Genomic DNA, 12,804 nt, shown 5'->3' with positions numbered 1-12,804 from the left:
CCGTGACCAAAATTGCCATTTTTACAGAGTTTTGCTTACTTAAAAGCTTCAATTTTGAATATTTTCAGGCACCAAAATGACTTTAAACTCACTTATTTTAGTTGAAAAAGTCATAATTCACATCGAACAGTCATTTAGAGTCTATAGATTAAATGTTAAAATGTCATCCATATTGACCATTTTGGGAACGTTCCACAGGTCCGGAGTCATCGTTTTTCGGCTGAAAATAGATTTTTTGGACTGTACCAAAAATGATTCAAAATGTCAATTGGACCGTGCCTCATGTTGAATAACGACTTTTGAAACCCTCTCAGTGACCAAAATTGACATTTTTACAGAGTTTTGCTTACTCAAAAGCTTCCATTTTGACCAATTTAAGCCACCGAAATGACTTTAAACACACTTATTTTAGTTGAAAAAGTCATAATTCACATGCAACAGTCACGTAGAGTCAAAAGATTAAATGTTAAAATTTCATCCATATTGACCATTTTGGGAACGTTCGACAGGTCCGGAGTCATCGTTTTTCATCAGAAAATTGATTTTTTGGACTGCACCAAATATGATTCAAAATGTCAATTGGATTGTGCCTCGTGTTGAATACCCACTTTTGAAACCCTCACAGTGACCAAAATTGCCATTTTTACAGAGTTTTGCTTACACAAAAGCTTCAATTTTGACCAATTTCAGGCACCGAAATGACTTTAAACATACTTATTTTAGTTGAAAAAGTCATAATTCACATCCAACAGTCACTTAGAGTCAAAAGATTAAATGTTAAAATTTCATCCATATTGACCATTTTGGGAACGTTCGACAGGTCCGGAGTCATCGTTTTTCATCAGAAAATTGATTTTTTGGACTGTACCAAAAATGATTCAAAATGTCAGTTGGATCGTGCCTCATGTTCAATAACCACTTTGGAAACCCTCACAGTGACCAAAATTGCCATTTTTACAGAGTTTTGCTTACTCAAAAGCTTCAATTTTGATTAATTTCAGGCACCGAAATGACTTTAAACACACTTATTTTAGTTGAAAAAGTCATAATTCACATCCAACAGTCACTTAGAGTCAAAAGATTAAATGTTAAAATTTCATCCATATTGACCATTTTGGGAACGTTCGACAGGTCCGGAGTCATCGTTTTTTATCAGAAAATTTATTTTTTGGACTTTACCAAAAATGATTCAAAATGTCAATTGGATCGTGCCTCATGTTGAATATCCACTTTTGAAACCCTCACAGTTACCAAAATTGCCATTTTTACAGAGTTTTGCTTACTCAAAAGCTTCAATTTTGAACAATTTCACGCACCAAAATGACTTTAAATTCACTGATTTTAGTTGAAAACGTCATAATTCACATCCAATAGTCATTTAGAGTCAAAAGATTAAATGTTAAAATGTCATCAATATTGTCCATTTTGGGAACGTTCGACAGGTCCGGAGTCTTCGTTTTTCATCAGAAAATTGATTTTTTGGACTGTACCACATATGATTCAAAATGTCAATTGGATCGTGCCTCATGTTGAATAACCACTTTTGAAACCCTCACAGTGACCAAAATTGCCATTTCTACAGAGTTTTGCTTACTCAAAAGCTTCAATTTTGAACAATTTCAGGCATCGAAATGACTTTAAAGTTACTGATTTTAGTTGAAAAAGTCATAATTCACATCCGACAGTCATTTAGAGTCAAAACATTAAATGTTAAAATTTCATCCATATTGACCATTTTGGGAACGTTCGACAGGTCCGGAGTCATCGTTTTTCATCAGAAAATTGATTTTTTTGACTGTACCAAATATGATTCAAAATGTTAATTGGATTGTGCCTCATGTTGAATAACCACTTTTGAAACCCTCACAGTGACCAAAATTGCCATTTCTACAGAGTTTTGCTTACTCAAAAGCTTCAATTTTGAACAATTTCAGGCATCGAAATGACTTTAAACTTACTGATTTTAGTTGAAAAAGTCATAATTCACATCCAACAGTCATTTAGAGTCAAAAGATTAAATGTTAAAATATCATCCACATTGAACATTTTGGGGATGTTCGACAGGTCCGGAGTCATCGTTGTTCATCTGAAAATTGGATTTTTGGAGTGTACCAAAAATGATTCAAAATGTCAATTGGATCGTGCCTCATGTTGAATAACCACTTTTGAAACCCTCACAGTGACCAAAATTGCCATTTTTACAGAGTTTTGCTTACTCAAAAGCTTCAATTTTGACCAATTACAGGCACCGAAATGACTTTAAACACACTTAATTTAGTTGAAAAAGTCACAATTCACATCCAACAGTCATTTAGAGTCAAAAGATTAAATGTTAAAATTTCATCCATATTGACCATTTTGGGAATGTTCTACAGGTCCGGAGTCATCGTTTCTCATCAGAAAATTGATTTTTTGGTCTGCACCAAATATGATTCAAAATGTCAATTGGATTGTGCCTCGTGTTGTATAACCACTTTTGAAACCCTCACCGTCACCAAAATTGCCATTTTTACAGAGTTTTGCTTACTTAAAAGCTTCAATTTTGAACAATTTCAGGCACCAAAATGACTTTAAACTCACTTATTTTAGTTGAAAAAGTCATAATTCAAATCCAACAGTCATTTAGAGTCAAAAGATTAAATGTTAAAATTTCATCCATATTGACCATTTTGGGAATGTTCTACAGGTCCGGAGTCATCGTTTTTCATCAGAAAATTGATTTTTTTGACTGTACCAAATATGATTCAAAATGTCAATTGGATTGTGCCTCATGTTGAATAACCACTTTTGAAACCCTCACAGTGACCAAAATTGCCATTTTTACAGAGTTTTGCTTACTCAAAAGCTTCAATTTTGATTAATTTCAGGCACCGAAATGACTTTAAACACACTTATTTTAGTTGAAAAAGTCATAATTCACATCCAACAGTCACTTAGAGTCAAAAGATTAAATGTTAAAATTTCATCCATATTGACCATTTTGGGAACGTTCGACAGGTCAGGATTCTTCGTTTTTCATCAGAAAATTGATTTTTTGGACTGTACCACATATGATTCAAAATGTCAATTGGATCGTGCCTCATGTTGAATAACCACTTTTGAAACACTCACAGTGACCAAAATTGCCATTTCTACAGAGTTTTGCTTACTCAAAAGCTTCAATTTTGAACAATTTCAGGCATCGAAATGACTTTAAACTTACTGATTTTAGTTGAAAAAGTCATAATTCACATCCGACAGTCATTTAGAGTCAAAACATTAAATGTTAAAATTTCATCCATATTGACCATTTTGGGAACGTTCGACAGGTCCGGAGTCATCGTTTTTCATCAGAAAATTGATTTTTTTGACTGTACCAAATATGATTCAAAATGTTAATTGGATTGTGCCTCATGTTGAATAACCACTTTTGAAAAACTCACAGTGACCAAAATTGCCATTTTTACAGAGCTTTGCTTACTCAAAAGCTTCCATTTTGACCAATTTAAGCAACCGAAATGATTTTAAACACACTTATTTTAGTTGAAAAAGTCATAATTCACATCCAACAGTCATTTAGAGTCAAAAGATTAAATGTTAAAATTTCATCCATATTGACCATTTTGGGAACGTTCGACAGGTCCGGAGTCATCGTTTTTCATCAGAAAATTGATTTTTTGCACTGCACCAAATATGATTCAAAATGTCAATTGGATTGTGCCTCATGTTGAATAACCACTTTTGAAACCCTCACCGTGACCAAAATTGCCATTTTTATAGAGTTTTGCTTACTTAAAAGCTTCAACTTTGAACAATTTCAGGCACCAAAATGACTTTAAACTCACTTATTTTAGTTGAAAAAGTCATAATTCAAATCCAACAGTCATTTAGAGTCTATAGATTAAATGTTAAAATTTCATCCATATTGAACATTTTGGGAACGTTCGACAGGTCCGGAGTCATCGTTTTTCATCTGAAAATTGATTTTTTGGACTGTACCAAAAATGATTCAAAATGTCAATTGGATCGTGCCTCATGTTGAATAACCACTTTTGAAACCCTCACAGTGACCAAAATTGCCATTTTTACAGAGTTTTGCTTATTCAAAAGCTTCAATTTTGAACAATTTCAGGCACCGAAATGACTTTAAACTCACTGATTTTAGTTGAAAAAGTCATAATTCACATCCAACAGTTATTTAGAGTCAAAAGATTAAATGTTAAAATTTCATCCATATTGACCATTTTGGGAACGTTCGACAGGTCCGGAGTCATCGTTTTTTATCAGAAAATTTATTTTTTGGACTTTACCAAAAATGATTCAAAATGTCAATTGGATCGTGCCTCATGTTGAATATCCACTTTTGAAACCCTCACAGTGACCAAAATTGCCATTTTTACAGAGTTTTGCTTACTCAAAAGCTTCAATTTTGAACAATTTCACGCACCAAAGTGACTTTAAATTCACTGATTTGAGTTGAAAACGTCATAATTCACATCCAATAGTCATTTAGAGTCAAAAGATTAAATGTTAAAATGTCATCAATATTGTCCATTTTGGGAACGTTCGACAGGTCCGGAGTCTTCGTTTTTCATCAGAAAATTGATTTTTTAGACTGTACCACCTATGATTCAAAATGTCAATTGGATCGTGCCTCATGTTGAATAACCACTTTTGAAACCCTCACAGTGACCAAAATTGCCATTTCTACAGAGTTTTGCTTACTCAAAAGCTTCAATTTTGAACAATTTCAGGCATCGAAATACCTTTAAACTTACTGATTTTAGTTGAAAAAGTCATAATTCACATCCGACAGTCATTTAGAGTCAAAACATTAAATGTTAAAATTTCATCCATATTGACCATTTTGGGAACGTTCGACAGGTCCGGAGTCATCGTTTTTCATCAGAAAATTGATTTTTTTGACTGTACCAAATATGATTCAAAATGTTAATTGGATTGTGCCTCATGTTGAATAAACACTTTTGAAAAACTCACAGTGACCAAAATTGCCATTTTTACAGAGCTTTGCTTACTCAAAAGCTTCCATTTTTACCAATTTAAGCCACCGAAATGACTTTAAACTCACTTATTTTAGTTGAAAAAGTCATAATTCACATCCAACAGTCATTTAGAGTCTATAGATTAAATGTTAAAATGTCATCCATATTGACCATTTTGGGAACGTTCGACAGGTCTGGAGTCATCGTTTTTCATCAGTAAATTGATTTTTTGGACTGTACCAAATATGATTCAAAATGTCAATTGGATTGTGCCTCATGTTGAGTAACCACTTTTGAAACCCTCACAGTGACCAAAATTGCCATTTCTACAGAGTTTTTCTTACTCAAAAGCTTCAATTTTGACCAATTTCAGGAACCAAAATGACTTTAAGCACACTTATTTTAGTTGAAAAAGTCTTAATTCACATCCAACAGTCATTTAGAGTCAAAAGATTAAATGTTAAAATATCATCCACATTGAACATTTTGGGGATGTTCGAAAAGTCCGGAGTCATCGTTTTTCATCAGAAAATTGATTTTTTTGACTGTACCAAATATGATTCAAAATGTCAATTGGATTGTGCCTCATGTTGAATAACCACTTTTGAAAAACTCAAGGAGACCAAAATTGCCATTTTTACAGAGTTTTGCTTACTCAAAAGCTTCAATTTTGAACAATTTCAGGCACCGAAATGACTTAAACTCACTGATTTTAGTTGAAAAAGTCATAATTCACATCCAACAGTCATTTAGAGTCAAAAGATTAAATGTTAAAATGTCATCCATATTGACCATTTTGGGAATGTTCGACAGTCCGGAGTCATCGTTTTTCATCAGAAAATTGATTTTTTGGACTGCACCAAATATGATTCAAAATGTCAATTGGATTGTGCCTCATGTTGAATAACCACTTTTGAAAAACTCACAGAGACCAAAATTGCCATTTTTACAGAGCTTTGCTTACTCAAAAGCTTCCATTTTGACCAATTTAAGCCACCGAAAGGACTTTAAACTCACTGATTTTAGTTGAAAAAGTCATAATTCACATCCAACAGTCATTTAGAGTCAAAAGATTAAATGTTAAAATTTCATCCATATTGACCATTTTGGGAATGTTCGACAGTCCGGAGTCATCGTTTTTCATCAGAAAATTGATTTTTTGGACTGCACCAAATATGATTCAAAATGTCAATTGGAGTGTGCCTCGTGTTGAATAACCACTTTTGAAACCGTCACCGTGACCAAAATTGCCATTTTTACAGAGTTTTGCTTACTTAAAAGCTTCAATTTTGAACAATTTCAGGCACCAAAATGACTTTAAACTCACTTATTTTAGTTGAAAAAGTCATAATTCAAATCCAACAGTCATTTAGTGTCAAAAGATTAAATGTTAAAATATCATCCATATTGAACATTTTGTGGATGTTCGAAAGGTCCGGAGTCATCGTTTTTCATCAGAAAATAGATTTTTTTGACTGTACCAAAAATTATTCAAAATGTCAATTGGATCGAGCCTCATGTTCAATAACCACTTTTGAAACCCTTCACAGTGACCAAAATTGCAATTTTTACAGAGCTTTGCTTACTCAAAAGCTTCCATTTTGACCAATTTAAGCCACCGAAATGACTTTAAACACACTTATTTTAGTTGAAAAAGTCATAATTCACATCCAACAGTCATTTAGAGTCAAAAGAATAAATGTTAAAATTTCATCCATATTGACCATTTTGGGAACGTTCCACAGGTCCGGAGTCATCGTTTTTCGGCTGAAAATAGATTTTTTGGACTGTACCAAAAATGATTCAAAATGTCAATTGGACCGTGCCTCATGTTGAATACCCACTTTTGAAACCCTCACAGTGACCAAAATTGCCATTTTTACAGAGCTTTGCTTACTCAAAAGCTTCCATTTTGACCAATTTAAGCCACCAAAATGACTTTAAACACACTTATTTTAGTTGAAAAAGTCATAATTCACATCCAACAGTCATTTAGAGTCAAAAGATTAAATGTTAAAATTTCATCCATATTGACCATTTTGGGAACATTCGACAGGTCCGGAGTCATCATTTTTCATCAGAAAATTGATTTTTTGGACTGCACCAAATATGATTCAAAATGTCAATTGGATTGTGCCTCGTGTTGAATAACCACTTTTGAAACCCTCACCGTGACCAAAATTGCCATTTTTACAGAGTTTTGCTTACTTAAAAGCTTCAATTTTGAACAATTTCAGGCACCAAAATGACATTAAACTCACTTATTTTAGTTGAAAAAGTCATAATTTACATCCAACAGTCATTTGGAGTCTATAGATTAAATGTTAAAATATCATCCATATTGACCATTTTGGGAACGTTCGACAGGTCTGGAGTCTTCGTTTTTCATCAGTAAATTGATTTTTTGGACTGTACCAAATATGATTCAAAATGTCAATTGGATCGTGCCTCATGTTCAATAGCCACTTTTGAAACCCTCACAGTGACCAAAATTGCCATTTTTACAGAGTTTTGCTTACTCAAAAGCTACAATTTTGAACAATTTCAGGCACCAAAATGACTTTACACTCACTGATTTTAGTTGAAAAAGTCATAATTCACATCCAACAGTCATTTAGAGTCAAAACATTAAATGTTAAAATTTCATCCATATTGACCATTTTGGGAACGTTCGACAGGTCCGGAGTCATCGTTTTTCATCAGAAAATAGATTTTTTGGACTGCACCAAATATAATTCAAAATGTCAATTGGACCGTGCCTCATGTTGAATAACCACTTTTGAAACCCTCACAGTGACCAAAATTGCCATTTTTACAGAGTTTTGCTTTCTCAAAAGCTACAATTTTGAACAATTTCAGGCACCGAAATGACTTTAAACTCACTGATTTTAGTTGAAAAAGTCATAATTCACATCCGACAGTCATTTAGAGTCAAAAGATTAAATGTTAAAATTTCATCCATATTGACCATTTTGGTAACGTTCGACAGGTCCGGAGTCATCGCTTTTCATCAGAAAATTCATTTTTTTGACTGTACCAAATATGATTCAAAATGTCAATTGGATTGTGCCTCATGTTGAATAACCACTTTTGAAAAACTCACAGAGACCAAAATTGCCATTTTTACAGAGCTTTGCTTACTCAAAAGCTTCCATTTTGACTAATTTAAGCCACCGAAATGACTTTAAACACACTTATTTTAGTTGAAAAAGTCATAATTCACATCCAACAGTCATTTAGAGTCAAAAGATTAAATGTTAAAATTTCATCCATATTGACCATTTTGGGAACGTTCGACAGGTCCGGAGTCATGGTTTTTCATCAGAAAATTCATTTTTTTGACTGTACCAAATATGATTCAAATTTCAATTGGATTGTGCCTCATGTTGAATAACCACTTTAAAAAAACTCACAGTGACCAAAATTGCCATTTTTACAGAGCTTTGCTTACTCAAAAGCTTCCATTTTGACCAATTTAAGCCACCGAAATGACTTTAAACACACTTATTTTAGTAGAAAAAGTCATAATTCACATCCAACAGTCATTTAGAGTCAAAAGATTAAATGTTAAAATTTCATCCATATTGACCATTTTGGGAAAGTTCGACAGGTCCGGAGTCATCGTTTTTCATCAGAAAATTGATTTTTTTGACTGTACCAAATATGATTCAAAATGTCAATTGGATTGTGCCTCATGTTGAATAACCACTTTTGAAACCCTCACAGTGACCAAAATTGCCATTTTTACAGAGTTTTGCTTACTCAAAAGCTTCAATTTTGAACAATTTCAGGCACCGAAAAGAGTTTAAACACACTTATTTTATTTGAAAAAGTCATAATTCATATCCAACAGTCATTTAGAGTCAAAAGATTAAATGTTAACATTTCATCCATATTGACCATTTTGGGAAAGTTCAACAGGTCCGGAGTCATTGTTATTCATCAGAAAATTGCTTTTTAGGAGTGTACCAAAAATGATTCAAAATGTCAGTTGGACCGTGCCTCATGTTGCATAACCACTATTGAAACCCTCACAGTGACCAAAATTGCCATTTTTACAGAGATTTGCTTACTCAAAAGCTTCAATTTTGACCAATTTCAGGCACCGAAATGACTTTAAACACACTTATTTTAGTTGAAAAAGTAATAATTCACATCCAACAGTCACTTAGAGTCAAAAGAATAAATGTTAAAATATCATCCATATTGACCATTTTGGGAACGTTCGACAGGTCCGGAGTCATCGTTTTTCATCAGAAAATTTATTTTTTGGACTGTATCAAAAATGATTCAAAATGTCAATTGGATCGTGCCTCATGTTGAATAACCACTTTTGAAACCCTCACAGTGACCAAAATTGCCATTTTTACAGAGTTTTGCTTATTCAAAAGCTTCAATTTTGACCAATTACAGGCACCGAAATGACTTTAAACACACTTATTTTAGTTGAAAAAGTCTTAATTTACATCCAACAGTCATTTAGAGTCAAAACATTAAATGTTAAAATTTCATCCATATTGACCATTTTGGGAACGTTCGACAGGTCCGGAGTCATCGTTTTTCATCAGAAAAATGATTTTTTAGACTGCACCAAATATGATTCAAAATGTCAATTGGATTGTGCCTCGTGTTGAATAACCACTTTTGAAACCCTCACCGTGACCAAAATTGCCATTTTTACAGAGTTTTGCTTACTTAAAAGCTTCAATTTTGAATATTTTCAGGCACCAAAATGACTTTAAACTCACTTATTTTAGTTGAAAAAGTCATAATTCACATCGAACAGTCATTTAGAGTCTATAGATTAAATGTTAAAATGTCATCCATATTGACCATTTTGGGAACGTTCCACAGGTCCGGAGTCATCGTTTTTCGGCTGAAAATAGATTTTTTGGACTGTACCAAAAATGATTCAAAATGTCAATTGGACCGTGCCTCATGTTGAATAACGACTTTTGAAACCCTCTCAGTGACCAAAATTGCCATTTTTACAGAGTTTTGCTTACTCAAAAGCTTCCATTTTGACCAATTTAAGCCACCGAAATGACTTTAAACACACTTATTTTAGTTGAAAAAGTCATAATTCACATGCAACAGTCACGTAGAGTCAAAAGATTCAATGTTAAAATTTCATCCATATTGACCATTTTGGGAACGTTCGACAGGTCCGGAGTCATCGTTTTTCAACAGAAAATTGATTTTTTGGACTGCACCAAATATGATTCAAAATGTCAATTGGATTGTGCCTCGTGTTGAATACCCACTTTTGAAACCCTCACAGTGACCAAAATTGCCATTTTTACAGAGTTTTGCTTACACAAAAGCTTCAATTTTGACCAATTTCAGGCACCGAAATGACTTTAAACATACTTATTTTAGTTGAAAAATTCATAATTCACATCCAACAGTCACTTAGAGTCAAAAGATTAAATGTTAAAATTTCATCCATATTGACCATTTTGGGAACGTTCGACAGGTCCGGAGTCATCGTTTTTCATCAGAAAATTGATTTTTTGGACTGCACCAAATATGATTCAAAATGTCAATTGGATTGTGCCTCATGTTGAATAACCACTTTTGAAACCCTCACCGTGACCAAAATTGCCATTTTTACAGAGTTTTGCTTACTTAAAAGCTTCAATTTTGAACAATTTCAGGCACCAAAATGACTTTAAACTCACTTATTTTAGTTGAAAATGTCATAATTCAAATCCAACAGTCATTTAGAGTCAAAAGATTAAATGTTAAAATTTCATCCATATTGACCATTTTGGGAACGTTCGACAGGTCCGGAGTCATCGTTTTTCATCAGAAAATTGTTTTTTTTAACTGTACCACATATGATTCAAAATGTCATTTGGATCGTGCCTCATGCAGAATAACCACTTTTGAAACCCTCACAGTGACCAAAATTGCCATTTCTACAGAGTTTTACTTACTCAAAAGCTTCAATTTTGACCAATTTCAGGAACCGAAATGACTTTAAACACACTTATTTTAGTTGAAAAAGTCTTAATTCACATCCAACAGTCATTTAGAGTCAAAAGATTAAATGTTAAAATGTCATCCATATTGACCATTTTGGGAACGTTCCACAGGTCCGGAGTCATTGTTTTTCGGCTGAAAATAGATTTTTTGGACTGTACCAAAAAAGATTCAAAATGTCAATTGGACCGTGCCTCATGTTGAATAACCACTTTTGAAACACTCACAGTGACCAAAATGGCCATTTCTACAGAGTTTTGCTTACTCAAAAGCTTCAATTTTGAACAATTTCAGGCATCGAAATGACTTTAAACTTACTGATTTTAGTTGAAAAAGTCATAATTCACATCCGACAGTCATTTAGAGTCAAAACATTAAATGTAAAAATTTCATCCATATTGACCATTTTGGGAACGTTCGACAGGTCCGGAGTCATCGTTTTTCATCAGAAAATTAATTTTTTTGACTGTACCAAATATGATTCAAAATGTTAATTGGATTGTGCCTCATGTTGAATAACCACTTTTGAAACCCTCACAGTGACCAAAATTGCCATTTCTACAGAGTTTTGCTTACTCAAAAGCTTCAATTTTGAACAATTTCAGGCATCGAAATGACTTTAAACTTACTGATTTTAGTTGAAAAAGTCATAATTCACATCCAACAGTCATTTAGAGTCAAAAGATTAAATGTTAAAATATCATCCACATTGAACATTTTGGGGACGTTCGACAGGTCCGGAGTCATCGTTGTTCATCTGAAAATTGGATTTTTGGAGTGTACCAAAAATGATTCAAAATGTCAATTGGATCGTGCCTCATGTTGAATAACCACTTTTGAAACCCTCACAGTGACCAAAATTGCCATTTTTACAGAGTTTTGCTTACTCAAAAGCTTCAATTTTGACCAATTACAGGCACCGAAATGACTTTAAACACACTTAATTTAGTTGAAAAAGTCACAATTCACATCCAACAGTCATTTAGAGTCAAAAGATTAAATGTTAAAATTTCATCCATATTGACCATTTTGGGAATGTTCTACAGGTCCGGAGTCATCGTTTCTCATCAGAAAATTGATTTTTTGGTCTGCACCAAATATGATTCAAAATGTCAATTGGATTGTGCCTCGTGTTGTATAACCACTTTTGAAACCCTCACCGTCACCAAAATTGCCATTTTTACAGAGTTTTGCTTACTTAAAAGCTTCAATTTTGAACAATTTCAGGCACCAAAATGACTTTAAACTCACTTATTTTAGTTGAAAAATTCATAATTCAAATCCAACAGTCATTTAGAGTCAAAAGATTAAATGTTAAAATTTCATCCATATTGACCATTTTGGGAATGTTCTACAGGTCCGGAGTCATCGTTTTTCATCAGAAAATTGATTTTTTGGACTGTACCACATATGATTCAAAATGTCAATTGGATCGTGCCTCATGTTGAATAACCACTTTTGAAACACTCACAGTGACCAAAATTGCCATTTCTACAGAGTTTTGCTTACTCAAAAGCTTCAATTTTGAACAATTTCAGGCATCGAAATGACTTTAAACTTACTGATTTTAGTTGAAAAAGTCATAATTCACATCCGACAGTCATTTAGAGTCAAAACATTAAATGTTAAAATTTCATCCATATTGACCATTTTGGGAACGTTCGACAGGTCCGGAGTCATCGTTTTTCATCAGAAAATTGATTTTTTTGACTGTACCAAATATGATTCAAAATGTTAATTGGATTGTGCCTCATGTTGAATAACCACTTTTGAAAAACTCACAGTGACCAAAATTGCCATTTTTACAGAGCTTTGCTTACTCAAAAGCTTCCATTTT

This window comes from Lissotriton helveticus, chromosome 11, assembly GCF_964261635.1.
Source record: "Lissotriton helveticus chromosome 11, aLisHel1.1, whole genome shotgun sequence".
Lineage (NCBI taxonomy): Eukaryota > Metazoa > Chordata > Amphibia > Caudata > Salamandridae > Lissotriton > Lissotriton helveticus.
Note: the sequence above shows the minus strand (reverse complement) of the source record.